The sequence below is a fragment of the Rhinatrema bivittatum genome, chromosome 8, assembly GCF_901001135.1.
Source record: "Rhinatrema bivittatum chromosome 8, aRhiBiv1.1, whole genome shotgun sequence".
Classification (NCBI taxonomy): Eukaryota; Metazoa; Chordata; class Amphibia; order Gymnophiona; family Rhinatrematidae; genus Rhinatrema; species Rhinatrema bivittatum.
Genome location: NC_042622.1, coordinates 160,114,067 through 160,132,074, shown reverse-complemented (window position 1 = coordinate 160,132,074; position 18,008 = coordinate 160,114,067). Strand labels below are relative to the sequence as shown.

The 18,008-nt window shown below is 44.2% G+C and overlaps 1 protein-coding gene across 4 annotated transcripts in view; it reads right to left on the bottom strand.

Annotated features, from left to right (window-relative positions):
- Positions 1-3,264: 3,264 nt before the first annotated feature.
- The window catches only part of LOC115098072 (CDK5 regulatory subunit-associated protein 2-like), a 143,360-nt gene continuing 128,616 nt past the window's right edge, over positions 3,265-18,008 (bottom strand). For all 4 annotated transcript variants that reach the window (XM_029614375.1, XM_029614374.1, XM_029614373.1 and 1 more), the window contains 2 exons: positions 16,244-16,458; positions 3,265-3,310 (listed from right to left, as the gene is read on the bottom strand). The gene's annotated coding sequence lies outside the window, so the exon portion shown is untranslated. The remainder of the gene's footprint in view (positions 3,311-16,243; positions 16,459-18,008) is intronic.

Sequence of the window (18,008 nt, the reverse complement as noted above, 5' to 3'; positions counted from 1 at the left end):
CATTTACTGCTATACACTCTAACTCTCCCATCTTACTTCTTAGACTTCTGGCATTGGCATACAGACATTTCAAAGTGTTTTTTTTTGTTTGTATTAATAACCTGCTTTTCAGTTCTTAGTGATAATTTGGAAATCTTTAGCTCAGGTGATTTTTTACATATAGGCACATGGACTACGTTTACTTTTATTGGAACTTCTCTGTTGGGATGGCCTAACTCTCCTATTTCATTAGTATGTATCCTTCAAGGATACATTTCTCTGAACCATGCAATGCTGAGTGACTTTCAGCTTTCCCCCTTGTTCTAGTTTAAAAGCTGCTCTGTCTCCTTTTTAAAAGTTAGTGCCAGCAGCTTGGATCCACTCTGGTTAAGATGGAGCCCATCCTTTTGGAAAGTCTCCGCCTGCCCCAAAGGTTTCCCCAGTTCCTACAAAACTGAATTCCTCTTCCTGCACCATCGTCTCATCCACGCATTGAAATTCTGGAGCTCAGACTGCCTCTGGGGACCTGCACGTGGAACAGAGCATTTCAGAGAAAGCCACTCTGAAGGTTCTGGATTTTAGCTTTCTACCTAAAATCCTAAATTTGGCTTCCAGAACCTCTCTCCCACATTTTCCTATGTCGTTGGTGCCCACATGTACCACAACAGCCGGCTCCTCCCCAGCACTGTCTATAATCCTATCTAGGTGATGCGTGAGGTCTGCCACCTTCGCACCAGGCAGGCAAGTTACCAGGCGGTCCTGATGTCCACCAGCCTCCCTGCCATCTACATTTCTAATAATTGAATCACCAGCTATGACGGCTGGCCTAACCTTTCCCTCCTGGGCAGTAGCCCTGGGAGACTTGACCTCAGTGCGAGAGGACAAGTCTCCCAGGGCTACTGTTAGATTCTGCAGAAGAGATTCCTCCAGTCCACGTCCGGCAGATTAAAGTCACCAACAATCAACACATCCCCCTTCTTTCCCACTTTTATAATGCCTTTGATCAGAATCTCTTGTCTAGTTCTTCTGTTTGAGTCAGAGGCCTGTACACCACTTCAGTGAAAATGGATGTACCATCTTTTTTAGGACGGCCCATAATGCTTCTTCTCTTCCCCCACTTTCCTTGCAGTTCAGTTGCTTGGATATTATTTTTGATAAAGTGCTACTCACTCCTCCCCCTTTTTTTGTCCTGTCATTCCTTAACAAGTTATAGCCCAGTATGGCCGTATTCTAGTCATGAGAATCCGTAAACCATGTCTTCCGTGACAGCAACAATGTCCAGGTCTGCCTCCACCATTACGGCCTGCAGGTCCTGGGATTTTATTGCCCAAACTGCAAGCATTTGTAGTCATAGCTTTCCAATTTTTCTCCCCTGCTATGCTGCACTTCCTAGGAACTTTATCTGTTTTTTTGAGCTGATTATGTTATTTTCACCTCGCATGTCCGTCACAGGTCGTATTCTGCCAGAACCTACTTTTATCCAATTGATTCTGGTCCCCGCTATGGTAGGATCTTTCCCTGACTTGGGAATAACCGTGCTAAGAGCTATATTGGAGTGAAGGGGAAACCGCCCCATATGGATCTGCATAGTAAAATATGAAATCAGATTCTCCACCACTTTATCCACTAACAATTTATAGAATTCTGCTCTAAAGCCATCAGACTGGAGTCTTGCAGCTCTTGGGTTTTTGAATGCCTGCCACAACTTCCTCTCTTGTCAATGGAGCATTCAATTTCTCCAAATGTTCAGCTGTGAAGCGAAGAAGAGAGACATGCCTTAAAAATGAGGCATACCAATCTTAATTACTCCCTTGAGAGGAATACAGCTCTGTATAATATTCCTCTAGTATTTGGAAATCTCTGATTAAGAATGACAAATGTCTGTGTGAGGTTAAGCAGGGCAGGAAAATATTTAGGGCCAGAACTAATACTAAAAAGGCAAGACATTTTGCCTGGTATAGTTTGAACCTTATAATAAAATATATTCGTTTTGGTCCTCTGCAGTACCAACGAATTAGGTCAATTTGAGTTGCTAAGAACTGCTCCTGATGAATATGAGATTTATTGTGAGCCATATCATGCTTGTCCTTATCCAGTTGTTTTTCAAGACTCAAAATATTGGCATCCAAATCTTCTTCCGCCTAACAGAATAGGCAAAAACCTCTCCTCTTAGGGACTGTTTTGGCAGTTTCCCATAGGAACCTCAAGGTGTTTGTTATTAATCTATAAAGAGGTCCCATTGTTGCCTAAAGAACTCTGGGAAAGCCTTATTGGTCAAGTTAAGAGGGAATTGACAATGACACTCTTGCACCACATTCAAGCCCCATCCAAACAATATCCAATCTGGGGCATGATACAATATGACAATATGGCCTAAACCAGTCTCTAAAATTTTAGAAAAAACATCTGGTGGGTTCCAGTAGGTAATCTAGCCATGAGAGAGAAGAGAGGGCTTGAGTCATGTGGGGATAAATCCCTTTCCAATGGGTGTAATATCAGATAACTGAAGCAAATCCAAAAAAATAGGTGTACTTCACTCTTCTCTGCATCACCACTGACACCAGATTTTCTCCTCCAACTTTCCCCAGCAAATTGAGGAACAGGAATCGCTGCAGTACCCAAGACTCAATGATGTTTCAAGGAGCAACTGGGGAGTAGCTTGAACTATCCCAGCAAGGACACAGCATTGGGTATGATACACATTGCCTAACCCAGGAAACCTTCAATTCTCAGCCGCCTCAAAGGGATCTCTCCAGGAGAAGCTGAAGGACCAACCTGGACTTTCCCTTTTCTCTTGACCATAATTCCATAAACAGAGCAAATAAATAGAGAAAAAGGTAAGCAGTAGCAGAAAGCTCTCAGGCTGCCATCTTGAATCCCCTTTGATATGTCTCTAAATTTAAAAATAAATAGCAGTGAAACCTTCTAGTCATGATAAGTATTACTGGGCGGCTAATGATGGTATGGTGTAAAACTGATATATCTGTTACTAATTACCGAAGATTCAATAGAATTATATTCTTACTACACAGACATGTTCTAACAAAAAAAATGTTTCAACTATCATCAAAAACTTATTTAAATAAAATGAAATATATCCTTATGTGAAATTTAAACTGCAAAGTAACTCCAAAAAAGCAACAAAATTATCACTTTTACCTGAAATGATAGCTCCTTCCCATTGAGGCTTTCTGTTAGTTTTTTAATAATTAGTTCTTGACTTTGGAATTTTTGACTGTTTTCATTCAAAAGAATATTATAATGACACTCCAATGAATTTCTTTCTTTTCCATAATTTCACCATGTACTTTTCCAGCTGATTTCTTAGATCCTAAAGAATGAAATTGAACACATTAAGTTAATGATTTGATAATGTAACCCCCATTCCTGGGTGCGGGACTGCTACCCGATGAGGCCATAAAAATGTGTTGTATTCTTTGGGGGCAGGAACCCCTGCCAGGCTAGCTTTGCAAAGTCTCAATTTTCAGGGCCTGTATCCTTTGTTGAGTACAGGGGGAAGATGATTCCCAAGGCCCCGGGTGCAAGGAGTGTATTCTTGTGTCTATCCAGTGGTCCCTGGAATTACCAGGGTATGTCGTTCCCAATGTGTGCTAAGTGTGCCAAATAAATGACTGAGTCACTGTGCTAGTGTCCCAAAACAATTCTTTACTGATGAATATGTAAAAACGGCACACATTTTGATCCATAGCAGTACAATGTATTGGCTTGTTACAAATTCTCCTTGATCAGTGCAGGAATATCAAAGGCCAGCCAGGGGAATTCCTACCCTCTAAGGCTTGGAAAAATAGGGTCCCTCACCACCAGGTAAGGCAGGGTGTCCTTTTGATGGGCAAATCCACCGTTTCCAACTGGCAAGGATACAAAATTACTATCCCCGCAAGGAGGAGATAAAACTCTCTCTCCCCCCCAGGGTCTTGAGAATCACTGGATGGGTGTCCCTTTTCATGGTAGGCCTTGCCTTTACTCACTGTTAGATGATTTTAAACCTTCTTTGTTCTAATGCAGTCCTTGTTCTTTTATTCAAATCCCTAATGGGAAGGATCCCCAGGAGGAAGGACAGTCAAAACCTCTTCTTGGACCTTGAAAGTATTCTTTAGCAAAAATGAAGATACTACCAGAGTGTATCCTTACAGTAGGTCACCACCACTTCTGGGACAGGTCTTCCCTAACCTGCCCAGGCCCAAACCTAGGGTTCCCCGTTCCCAGGAGCTGAACAGACTCCAGTAAGGCTCCTACTAAGTAAAAATTCAAATTTAAAAAAATGTATCCATAGGGAAAAATCCAAACCAGACAGGTTGTATACTGGAAAGAAAAGATCTTTCCCAACCCTGTCCAGGTCCACCAAACAGGCTTGCTTGGCTCCTCTGACTGGGCCTGTAAAATAACAAAAAGCTAATCTCCTCTCTACCTCTGAACTCTCTCTCTAACTCAAAGGACTGCCCCCCCCCCCCCCCCCCCCCCCAGCAGTACTCAGAGCCCTGCTTTTAAAATCTCATCTGAAGGATGGTCATTCCAGACCCCCCAGAGGGGGTGGATGTATTTGAATGCATCCTCCCCCACTTTCTTTCTGCCCTAGCTAGCTGACATTTGATACCCAGGGCTTAATGATAACAGAACTGAGTGCCTGTTACAATGTGTTTGACTATAATCTGCATCAATAATTTTTTTGTAATTCCTAAATAATGCATTTTCATGGCAGGTTAAAACTATGAATACGTTAAAGAAAAACACATTATAGAAAGCAGAGTTGCTTACCTGTAACAGGTGTTCTCACAGGACAGCAGGATGTTAGTCCTCACATATGGAGGACATCATCAGGATGGAGCCCAATCACAGAACACTTTTGTCAAAGTTTCCAGAACTTTTGACTGGCACTTACTGGGCATGCCCAGCATAGCACCAACCCTGCAGCCAGCAGGGGTCCCCCTTCAGTCTAGTCTTTATAGTAAAAGTACATGCGAAAATAAAATAATAAATCGTAAAGTGAACCCAACTCCGCGGGGTGGTGGGCGGGTTTCCTGAGGACTAATATCCTGTTGTCCTGTGAGAACACCTGTTACAGGTAAGCAACTCTGCTTTCTCACAGCAGGAGGTAGTCCTCACATATGGGTGAGTACTGAGCTGAGGATGCACGAGCAATGCACCAAAATGTACCCAAAGAAGTTGCAATCGGCACAAGAACTGGAGTGGAATTTGGTATGAGGGCATCTTGGAACCCTACCGGGTTGGTGGAAGGATGTTGGTACCTCAGTTTGCAAATAGTTGCGTAGCGCAGACTGGACGAAGATGGAATCTTGTCTGCCAGCCTTGTCTAAACAATAATGGGCTGCGAAGGTGTGGAGAGAGCTCCAGGTAGCAGCCTTACAGATGTCAGCAAATGGCACCAAGTGTACATGCGCTACTGATGTTGCCATGGCCCTGACAGAGTGTGCTTTAACACGGTCTTGAAGCAGAATGCCTGCCTGCTGACAGCAAAGGAAATACAGTCCGCTAATCAGGAGGAGAGAATCTGATTACCCATAGGTTTGCCCAATTTTGATGGGATCAAAGGAAACAAACATTTGAGTGCTTTTCCTGTGGGCAGTTGTACAGTCTAGATAAAAAGCTAGAGCACGTTTACAGTCAAGGGTATGCAGGGCCCGTTCTCCTGGATTTGAGTGGGGCCTGGGAAAGAAAGCGGGTAGTATAATGGATTGATTGATATGAAACTCCGATACTACCTTAGGCAAAAATTTAGGGTGAGTGCGGAGTACTACCCTGTCATGCAGAAGTTTAGTGTAAGGCGGGTAAGTGACTAAGGCCTGTAACTCACTAACTCTGCAAGCCGATGGTGATCACCAAAAGAAAAATCACTTCCAAGTGAGATAGCGGAGATCACAGGATTGGAGGAGGCTCAAACAGCGGTTCATGAGCCTTTCCAAAACCATGTTGAGGTCCCAAGAAAGGGGGCCGAGGGGCGCAGTGGAGGTTTAAGGTTAAGCAAGCCCTTCAAAAAGCGTGTGACAAGGGGTTGTACTGAAATGGGTACATCCCCACACCCTTTATGGAAGGCGGCTACCGCACTGACATATACCCTGATAGAAGAAGTTTTGAGGGACTGACTGACAGGTGCCAGAGATAGTCCAGAAACTTTGGTGTGGGACAAGTGAAGGGATCGATGACATGGAAGTACAACCATCCGTAAACGTGTTCCACTTGTAACGGTTAAGACTGCCTTGTGAAAGGCTTTTCGTGAAGCTACTAGGACACGGGAAAACCAGCTCTGAAGGTTAAGAAGGTTGAAAATATTACCTTTCAACATCCAGGCAGTCAGGGAGAGGGCCTGGAGGGGTTGGGGTGACGAAGGCAGCCATTGTTCTGAGTGATCAGAAGCGGGTCCTTCCCTAGAGAAATGTTGCCGGTGTAAACCAATAGGTCCGTGGAGAATTGGAAACCAGACCTGGCATGGCCAATGAGGGGCTATGAGAATCATTAGACCCCTGTCCCTTCGCAACTTCACGAGAGTCTTTGAAATGAGTGGAAGTGGAGGGTAAGCATAAAGGAGACCGCTGGCCCAGGAGAGGGAGAAAGCATCTCTGGGCTGGTGGTGTTGGCTGCGAGTGAGAGAGCAGAAGTTCCCTACTTTGCGTTGTGAATGGACACAAGAGGTCTATGTGAAGGTAACCCCAACGTTGGAATATTGAGTCCGCTACAGTGGGGTTTAGGGACCACTAGTGCGGTTGAAAAGTGCGACTCAGTTTGTCTGCCAACACATTGTCCACTCCCGGCAAGTAGGTGGCCCTGAGGTACATCGAGTGGGAAAGGGCCTCCACCCATATCTGTGCAGCTTCCTGACACAGGAGGTAGGAGCCAGTTCCCCCTTGCTTGTTGATGTACCAAATAGCCACCTGGTTGTCGGTTTGAATCAGGATGACCTAGTTGGAGAGGTGATCCTGAAAAGCCCTGAGAGCATCTCTGATTGCACGAAGCTCCAGGAAATTTATTTGGCATTTGGTTCCTCTGGAGACCAGATGCCCTGAGTTTTGCAGGTTTCCAACATTTGCTCCCCAGCCGAGGTTGGGAGGCATCTGTTGTCAAGGTTATTTGAGGTTCTGGAATCTGAAATGGGAGGCCTTGTACCAGATTGGATTGGTTTGCCCATCAAGCTAGCGACAGACGGAGCTGTTTGGTGATGCGTGATTGTGGAGGACATTGGCTGAGAAGACCGAGTCCACTGCGATCTTAGAGTCCCACTGCATTACTCTCATGGTGAAGGCGAGCCATGGGAGTGACATACACTGTGGAGGCCCATATGACCCAATACTATCAGGAAATGACATGCAGTTGAATGTTGTCAAGACTGCAATCGAATGGCAGAGAACGAGAGTGAGACTCAATCCTTGGAGGTAGGAAGGTTTCACTCTTAGAGTGTCCAAGTCGGCCCCTATGACGATAGAGTTTGCGAGAGAACTAGTCTGGATTTTTGACAGTTTATGAGAAAACCCATGGGAGATCAGGAATGCAAATTGAGGCGAAAGGACATCAGTGCACCTTGCCAAGAGGGAGCCCTGATTCAACCCAAATCGTCCAGATAGGGGTAGACGTGGACACTCTGACTCCTGAGGTAGGCTGCTACCACCACGAGGCCTTGGTGAGACACGTGGGGCAGATGCTAGGCTTGAAAGGTAACACTCAATATTGAAAGTGTTTTGGGCCTACTAGTAATCGCAGGATATCTGCGATGTAACAGAGTAATGGAAATGTGCATGTAGGCCGTCCTGAAGGTCTAGAGAGCAGAGCCAGTCTTTCCCTTTGAAAGAAGAGGAAGTAGAGAACCCAAGGTCACCATCTTGAACTTTTCTTCTTGTAGATATTTGTTCAGAGTGCGAAGAGATCCAATATTGGGCACACCCCACCTGAATTTTTGGTATCAGGAAATACCTGGAATAGACCCCTTGCCCCTATTCTGAGAGGGGCACTGGTTCTATTGCTTGGGACTGAAAGAGGAGGGAAACCTGCTGCTCCAAGAGTGGTGAATGATCGGATGTTCCCCATGTCAGCCGAGGTGGGAAATCGGTGGTAACCTTTGGACACCACTGCAAGTACCCACTGATCTGTGGTGACTGTGTGCCATAGGCTGGAGAGTGGCACAACTGGCCGCCGACCGGAATGGTCAGAAGTGGAAGCTGGGTACTGCTCTCTAGAAAGGAGTCAAAAACCTGCTGCTAGACCTGGTTGAGTGGCTGGCTGTGACTTCTGCCCTCTAGGCTGCCTAGGTTGGCCTTTTTGGTAAGGCTTAGAAGGCCGGCCCCTGGACGCTGGGGGATAGTATCTCCTCTGCCGGTAGAATTGTCTCTTAGAATCCCTCTAAAAGATCTTTTGGGATGAAGAAGAGGGATCAGAAGGCAGTAAGGAGAGCTGGCGCAGAGTCTCTTGGTTGTCCTTGAGCTGCGCCACTGCTTCTTGAATCTTTTCACCAAAAAGATTATCCCCCGCACAGGGCAAATCAGCCAATATGTCTTGTACCTCTGGTCTGAGTACTGACTATTTCAGCCAGGCCCATCTCCTTGCGCCGATACCGGCTGCAGACACCTTGGAAGCGGTGTCAAAGATGTCATAAGCTGATCGTACTTCATGCTTGCCAGCATCTAAGCCCTTTTGTGCTAGGGCATGAAGTTGGTCCTGGAACTGCAGAGGTAAGGCCTCAGCAAAGTCTTGAATCTTGTGAACAAGGCCCTATTATATTGGGTCATGTAGAGTTGGTAGGATGCAATGCGAGAGATGAGCATTGATCCATGGAATACCCGTCTTCCAAATGCATCCAGGAACTTCTGATCTTTTCTGGGGGAATGGATGAATGAGGTTTGGAGTGTCTGGCCCTCTTCTGGGCCGACTCTACAACCACCGAGTGATGATCCAACTGAGTTCTTTGAAAGTCAGGGCTGACTGAACTAAGTAGGTGCATCTGCTTTTCGGTTAACAGGTGCCACCGAGCCAGGGTGCCCCCAGTTTCTCTTCAAAAGGTCCAAAAGGATGTCATGAATAGGGATGGACATGATTTCCTTTGGAGCATTGAGAAATTGTAGAAGCTCTAGCATCTGGTGTCTAGAGTCCTCTTCTGTCTGAAGCTGGAATGGGACTGTGTCAGACATCTCCTTTACAAAATTAATAAAGGACAGGTCCTCTGGAGGAGAACGCTTCCTTTCATCAGGAGGGGAGGGCTGGGAAGGTAGATCATCAGAATCCTGGGACGATCGTCTGTGCAAGGATTATAAGGGTCATCACCCGCTCCCAAATGTTCTTCAGAAGGAAGTAACGGGGTTATTCCTGAAAGCCCTGGCATGGGCATCGATGGTCCCGAAGGAGAAATCCAAGGCATTGATGGAAGTATGACTGGCATCGAGGGAAGCACCGACGGAGGCACCAATGGAATCAGTGACATCGATGGATGTGTCAGTGGCGGCACTCCCGATGGTGGAATGAAGAGCAGTGTTTTCTTCATCTTCCTCCGATGACAAGGGAATTGGCGAGGAAGGAGTCGGGTCCCTTGGTTCCACCAGTGGAAGGGCACCAATTAACTTGTCCATTCTAGCCAATAGTGGTGCCAGCGCCATGGGCATCGGATCGGTGACCGGAGGAGGAACCGGTATCGATGGAAGTTGGAAGCCCTGGAGTGCTTTGCCGATGGCCTCTTGGATCATCCAATCCAATTCCTCACGGAAACCTGGGGCATGAATACCCGGTTCCGGAGTGGGAGGCAGCACTGGCATGGCTGGAGGGTCCACTGATGAAGGTGGAATCACAGATCCCGGCACCTGTCCAGGTGGGGGAAACGCCTCGGTGATCCAGAGACAGAAGGAGGACGAAGCCTTTTCTATATGGGGCTTCTTTGTTGGAGGCTCAGACGACATCGATGTCAAGGGTTTACCGGTATCGATGGCGCTGAGCTTTACGATGACGGGTGTCGATGTTTTTTCTCAATGTTTCTCCCGGTGTTTCCCAGAGGAGGAACAGAGGGGGTCGACACCCGTGGAGTCGTGAGGCCGGTCAGATAGCAGCGGATTCCCAGTGCTGGCACGACATATACGGCACTGGTTCAGATGATGTCGAAGCTATCAATGGAGTCGGGGGTTTGGCCGAAAGAGAAGACCCATCTTATCGAGTAGAGCCTTGCGACCTTTTGGTGTCATTTGAGCACATTTGGTGCAAGTAAGGACATCGTGGCCGGACCCTAAGCACATCACACACACCGTGTGAGGGTCAGTGATGGACATTGTTCTAGCGCAGTCGGGGCACGGATTGAAACCAAACGCCATGGCTTCGACAAAATTTAGATGCAGTGTGGTCCTTGGCCGATAGGCCGCTAGGGAAAAACTCGACGGGAATCAACCGCAAACGGGCAAAAAACTTACCGTTCAACCGCGGACCAAAGAAATCGATAAGGGGACCCCTGTGGGTTGTGTTTTTTTTTTTTTTAAATTTTTAAAACAAAGTTCTGTGAGGAAAATTCCTGTCAGAAATCTCTGAAGAGCTCCTTAACCCGCGTGGCTTCTGCTGCACGGAAAAAAGAAAACTGAAGGGGGACCCCAGCTGGCTGCAGGGTTGATGCTATGCTGGTCATGCCCAGTAGGTGCCAGTCAAAGTTCTGGAAACTTTGACAAAAGTGTTCCGTGATTGGGCTCCACCCTGATGATGTCACCTATATGTGAGGGCTACCATCCTGCTTGTCCTCTGAGAAAGACAAATCTTGGGATTGAGAGAGGCAAACATAACCACTAGGCTAGGAGAACAAATTCTATTTGTATTTATACCCTATCTTTTTCCAAAACAAGACTCAAAGTCTAACACAGTAAAATATAATATACAAACATAAATACAATAAAATTATCATAATTAACACATTATAATCCATAAATAATACTCCCCTAGCTCATACCAACTCTGCTTTTTCATAGAGGACAAGACATTAAAAATGCCCTCCCTCAATACAATTAATATAAAATATAAAAAACACACAAGAGTAATTCAAAATCATCATACATATTTCATAAAGCCTGTACCAAAGTCCCTTTCTCCCAAAACACAAATAAAATCCCCAAACACATTACTACACAAACCCCTACCCTTGCACATCCCCAAGGAAACGCCCCAAAGGGAATACCATCTGACAGGAGGAGGGCTCAGGTGAATAGACTGCCTCCCTTTTTAAGCACCTACTGATCTCCTCTTTTGACAGTGGGCCTCATCTTAACAGCCAAAGATGATACCACCTGGAAGGCAGAGGCCACTGCAATGCCAGGACCAGGTCATCATTGTCTGATGAGTAGGCAATGATAGACCAGACCAGGATCACTGTCAGGCTGGAGAGACGTCCATATGAATGGATTCACCCCTCTATTAGCACTTGCTGCTCACCACAGTTCTGCTGAACCTCACTTGGCCTGCAGATTATTATCTATATCAGTGGTCCCCAACCCTGTCCTGGGGGCCCACCAGCCAGTCGGGTTTTCAGGATATCCACAATGAATATGCATGAGAGAAAATTTGCATGTTATGGAGGCAGTGTATGCAAATTTTCTCTCATGCATATTCATTGTGGATATCCTGAAAACCCGACTGGCTGGTGGGCCCCCAGGACAGGGTTGGGGACCACTGATCTATATAACAGAATTCCCTCAGATAAAAAGGGGACAAAGTAGAGGCCTGGCAGAAATCATGAATGGGGATGTGCCAGGAGAAGGTTTGGCAATAAGAAGAATAAACTCCCTCCATACAACTGAATGCAAAAATCACACCACTGCAAAGTCTACTCCTGGAGGAATTCTGCACCAAAAAAAACTTAAAATTCTGCAAAATTTATATTGGTCAAAATAACACAATTTACATGACAATCTTTAAGTAATTACATTTTAAATTAATACAGAAGAAAGTTATTACTTAGAGATGCAGAATTTTAAATATTTTGAGCAGAATTTCCCTAGAAATTCGCTGTAAGAGTGTCCCTTCCACTTGCTCTCCCTATTCCCCTGGCCACTTTGTCCTCTCAGGCCCCAACTCCTCTACCTGCCAAGTATCTCTCCCCTCCACCCCTTCCACTATCGCCAGTCCCAGAGTTTGACCCCGTTCTCAGTACTGCCCCTCACACAGGCTCCCTCTGGTCCCTCCCTCTCTCACACACATGCGCCCTCTCTCTAGTACACGCACACATCTCCTTCTATGCTCTCTATATTATATTTATTGTCTTCCCTGGCGTGGGGGAATTGAGAAGAGAATGGAGATTAATAAGATTTAAGCAAAAACAGTCTTACTTGCAAGGGTTCAGGTACAAATGTTCTTTTTGTCCTCGGTCAACAGAGTTCCTGGCAAAGCCGCGCGCCCCTTAGGCGCGCACGGCTTGGGCAGCACGCCAACGGTGACACCTACATGCCGTAGGAGGGGCCGACTTTTGAAAACCTTCTGGTCCCTCCCTGATGACGTCGGCAGTATGACCTCTCTGCCTCAGGGGCCGGGTCTGCATCCTCATCCTCATCCTCAGGAAATAGGAATTGAGGCAATCAAGGTAATAACTGGTAAATTTGTAACTCCTCAGGTCTCCTCTTTCTCCTCTCCCCCGGTATAATGGTTTCTATGCTATATTTCTTGTCATCTTTGGGGGGGGGGGGGGTTTGCATTCATTTGATTTAAAGGTGCCCCCTTCCATAAGATCTCATCCTTTGGTTTGGGAAGTTAAAAAGGTATGAAAATATTTATGTACCTGGTGGGGGTATCACTTGACCTGTTTCAAGTATTTTACCATTAGCAGGAAATCCTGAATTCAGTATTTTATCATTAACGGGGAATCCTGGGCTGGGTGACTCTGTGTTTGTTATGTGGATCAAGTGGAGAATAAAAAAATATTTCATATCTATATTGTTTGGCTAGAAATTTTGTATATTCTTTTGAACAGCTACAACAGGAGTTTCCCATCCCTAGGCAGCAATTTCATGCCTATTTACAGGTCCGTCATATCACGAGTCTTTTGATCTTTCAAGCTAATCTTCTGACATACTTAATGGAGCTGTTGGGCCATAAATGTAATAGGATATCTGGCTGGTATAAGATGCAGCTTGAAAAATCTTGGGAGAGCACTCTTTCTAGGCTTGCCCAACAATGGAGTACTGAGATGGGCATTGTATATCTAAACATGAGATGGGTACTCTGTTTACTACTTTGCATCATACCACAATAGATATCAGGATACAAGAAATATAATACAAAATTCTTCACAGAAGCTATAATGCACCAGATAGACTATATAAAATGGGAAAGAATGACTAACTTATGTGTTACGTGTAGCATGGTCAAAGGAATATGAACAATTTTTTATCATGTATTATGCTGTCTGATTTCTGGGATGTGGTCATTACTAGTATAGAGTGAGTGCCCTTAGTGCAAACACCTTCTTGGGGGATGCATTGATTTTGGGTTCTATGTCTTGGTCATTCTCATTTCCAAAGGTATATTCCAAATTTACTTGTGTTGCTTTTTTCCAAGCAAAATTATATCTCTTATTATTTTGGATTAGTGATTCTCTGCTGCCTAGTCATTTACAGTTTGCCCAAATGTTAGATTAGATGCTGCTAGAAAAATTGGATGGGAAACTTTCTCAGAAACCACTTTCTAAACTTTATTTGGAAGCATGGAATAAATTGTGTACTTTGATACCAAGCCAATATAAAGTTGGATTAATCTGGGAGACTGTGTGTTCTGTGTATGGGTGACTCTTGTCTATGTGGCTGTCTTAGTAGACAGTGAAGTAAATTAGGAAGAAATGAATGTGATCAGTTTTCTGTTTATTGAATTGTCTGCACTGATAAAACTAGTTGCATTTCATAAATAAATATCTTAAAAAAAAAAACAAAAACATTCCCAAACCACAGTTTTCCGTGATTGTGATGAACTTCCCTAAAGAGATGTTCAACTGTAGCCCAGGGGAACTACTGTACTTGAAAACTGTATTAGCTAAGAGAGAAAATGGGTCAAAGGAAAGCACAGCTTTTTCTCATCATCTCCAACATCCAAAGATCCAACGGTTCTATTGAAAATGGCACCAGCAGCCCTGAGGCCAGCACCGAAGCAACAGCTATGCAACATTAAGGTGCTGGTGAGCTCTCAGACCAGTACCAAAGTGACATCACTTTGGCAGCAGTGCCATTTTTAAAAGAACCGCACATTGAGGCAGGAGTCAGTAGGCATCACTCCTGTTCTTTACATCTCAGGAACCACCACAGAAGGAGTAAGTGGAGAGCAAAATATTTTGAAGGTGGCGGGCAGAGGAGCCCAGGAGGCTGGGCTTGGCTCAAACCAGCTGCATAGGCCCAAGCCCCATGGAGAGAGGGTGGGGAGAGAGGTCAGAGGTCCTCAGAGAGGCCATATTCTTTAAAGAAAATGTAAAATACCTCAAAAGTTTAGGGTGTTTTGTGCAAGACCATAACGAACCAAAAATGGCCTTTTTCGGTTGGGATGTGCCATTCATTTAAAACAAATGCACATCACTTTCTTCTTTTCCTAGTGCACAAATCTTAAAACACCCATAGCAAAGGTAGATCTGTTCACACTAAAACTGCAGTCTAACACAAATTACCAATAATTTATCCAATCAGCTTTCAGATAATTCAGACCCTGACTGATATCCATAATCCTAGGACTGTGTCGGCCTCTCTACTAGGAGCTTTGTTGCCTCCTAGGGACTGCCTTCCAAGCCAGCTTAGTGCTGTCTGTGACATGCGTTCATGTATGTGTTCCGACTGGCCCAGAGGGGACCAGACCTGATTGGTATTTCTTTCTTTCCTCTAGTTATAGTCCCTGCTGATTCATTGCTATTCTTGATTTTTTTTTTCCTGGTTTCTAGCTATACTCCTGAACCTCTAACATCTTGACTGCCTTGATTTCTTCACTTCAACCTATACTAAGCATGCCCTCTGGCTATGGACGCTTCACCTGTTGCCAAGGTATGGCTTCTCAATAATTAAGCTTTGTGAATAGCTTTGAACCTCATTCTCCGTTTGGTAGTGGCAGGCTTATGTCAGCAGTGAACTACGGTCTTCATCTCTAGTGGTTGCCCAAGTCCCAGCCAGGAGACTCCCCAACAAACTGCAAGATGCTAGAATTTACAAGAGTCAGTCCCTTTTCCATCTTTAAATCACTCCTTCCAAAATTAGATTCCATTAGATGTAATGCAATGGAAATTTTCGCATATCCCACTTTTACTTACTAAGAAGATAAACTGGGTCTTTACTGTTGTGACACCTCATCTCACCCCCCCCCCCCTTTAAGGGTTCACTAAATGGAGCTATACTTTAAAATGAGAATTTTCCAGCAATGGAAGGGCTAAGAAATGTGAGTTAAAGTGGGGAGCGATAAGAGGGTTCTTTCCCCAAAGGGAATGGCGACATATATTGGTATAAAAGTTCTTTCCATGAGGCACCAGTGTGGAGGGGCGGAAGGTGAGAAGTTTGTAGAGTTCTGAAGGAGATTAGTTGAATAAGTGGGGAGCTGTGCTGGGGGTCAGGAAGCATCAGTAAGAAGCTGTGGCCTGAGGGGATTGTGAAAGAGAAGGAACTCTTCTACAATTTACAAGGGTCATTGTAGGAATTTTCAGCCATCAGAAGTCTGTGAAAGGATTCTTCCTCGACCAACCAGCCAATCTGTGAGTAATTGCAAGAAGGATCCTACATTACCATACTTCGTATCTAAGCAAGCCTGTGGGAGGAAGGGTTGTGGCTTAATGGAGTGGAAAGGATTTAAATTGAATAAGAACTTTCCCATGCTCAAGAACTTTCAGAAGAGTTGAAAACAATGGTTAATTCTGGCTTTTTCATTGTTTGAATGGGTTTTGCAACTTCTTTTATATTTTCTGAAATTTGCCTATTTTCTTCCAGTAACTTACTTTGTTTTGGAATACATATCTTGGGAGTTGACTGGTTATTTTTCAGTTCTTGTTTGGACTATGAAACCTACTTCAGGAACCTTGCAAGATTATTCCTTCCCCCCTCCCATAGCCATAAGTCTTTTTCCTCACCCTAGGTGAGCAAACCAGTGCTCTTCAGGGCTGGAAAGTGTCATCCCCTCTCCCGAGGGGTGCTTACACTATGAAACATGTCAAGAAAGAAAAACACTCCATTTCCCACAGAAAGTAAAAAACAACTAAGACAATAAAAAAAATCTTATAAAGGGCAAAATATTTAGATAATTATAAAATAAAGCATAAAACTGTTTTACTTACATTAATTGTTTTGTCGCCTCTGCTCTTTAGCTTTGTGCCTCATCCAGTTCTTTCTCCAGCTGTTCTTTCTCCCAACGTAAATCACTAAACTCTTGATCTCTCTTTTTCATTTTTCCCAGATTATGGATTTCGGTTTCTTTAGCAGTGTTGTCTGCATGTAATTCTGATAGAAGGGTTTCTTTTTCCATTAAAATAGCTTGATAGTCCTCAGCACCCTAAGAGACATTTTTAACAATATATCCATTATGGTGATTCAAGAGGAAATAATTTTAGCTCTTTCAGCAGTCAGGAAAGTTTTTTGTTTTGTTTTTTTTGAGGCACCACTTGAGCTCTGAGAATGAAAGCATATCTCTCAGTCCATTATACCTTCTGTTGGTTAAACTATGGGAATCCTATCCATTCACCGTATTAAAAAAAATTAAAAACAAAAAATATTCAATAAAATAATGAACGCCTACCCTAAATATCTAAAATATTAAAACAAAAAAATCCACCTTTAAAGGATCTTTCTTGACCCACAAAGCTCCATTTATCCTTCTGAGAAAAGAAAAAAGTTCATGGATGAGCACAGAGATTATTTTCAGATTGGGTTTTTGTTTTTTTTTTAAACTCCCTGCGCTAGCTGTTGGACCATTCAGTAATATATTTAGTGGAGGAGTAGCCTAGAGGATAGGGTCTGAATCCCCAATTCTCCCACTGATGCTCCTTGCCTCAGGTATTAAATGTAATCTGCTTTGAAGGACCTGAAAATGTAGAATATAAATAACATAAAACATTGTATATGTATCACATTGCGTGATATTCTTACGTGATGCATGTCATTTTATATATGGCTTCCTGCAGCTGCCTTTAGAAGGTGTGTAAGGCCTTAGAGAGAGGAGAGGAGAAGAGTTGATTAGTGGTTACTTGGAGCTTTTTCTAATGATTATCTGAGTGAGTTTGTCCTGATTAGTGTTATCATGTTTTCCTTTACCTTTGTTTTGTCTTTATCTGTGTGTGAAAGTTTTTGTGTCTTTGTATTTATTGCAACAAGCATTTGCCCTGAGAACTCAATTTCCCCTAGGATATAGTCAAGAAAAGACCAAGAGACCCTATCAAAGGCTTTTTCTGCTTCAAAACTAACAATAACAGGAACAATACCATTTGGGTCACAGTTGACCGCTTCTCCAAGATGGCACAATTCGTAGCTTTACCAGGATTACCTTCTGCTGTGGAGTTAGTGAAACTCTTCATCAATCATATCTTCCGCCTTCATGGAATGCCTAAGCATATTCTGTCTGACAGAGGAGTACAATTCACTGCAAAATTCTGGAGAGCCTTATGTCAAAAATTTGATATCTCCTTGGACTTGAACTCTGCTTACCACCCTCAGTCTAATAGTCAGACTGAAAGAATGAACAGAACACTTAAACAGTTTCTACGGTCCAACTTTAACTCAAGACAGAGTGACTGGGCAGAACTGCTGCCTTGGGCAGAATTTGCTATCAATTCGCATCCTGCTACATCTACAGGGTCTTCTCCCTTCCAACTCATCTATGGACGACAACCGCTTCCTCCTCTGCCAATTCCTTTATCAGGGGCTTCTCCTGCCGCACAGGCTACTGCAGCAGAGCTATCTCAGCTTTGGAAGCAAACGAAGGACCTGCTCCTCAAAGCAGGACAGAAAGCAAAAAAATCTACAATGCTCACCATCGAGAGGCACCTCAGTTTCAGCCTGAAGACAAAGTCTGGCTGAGTACCAAGTTCCTCCGTCTTAAACTACCTT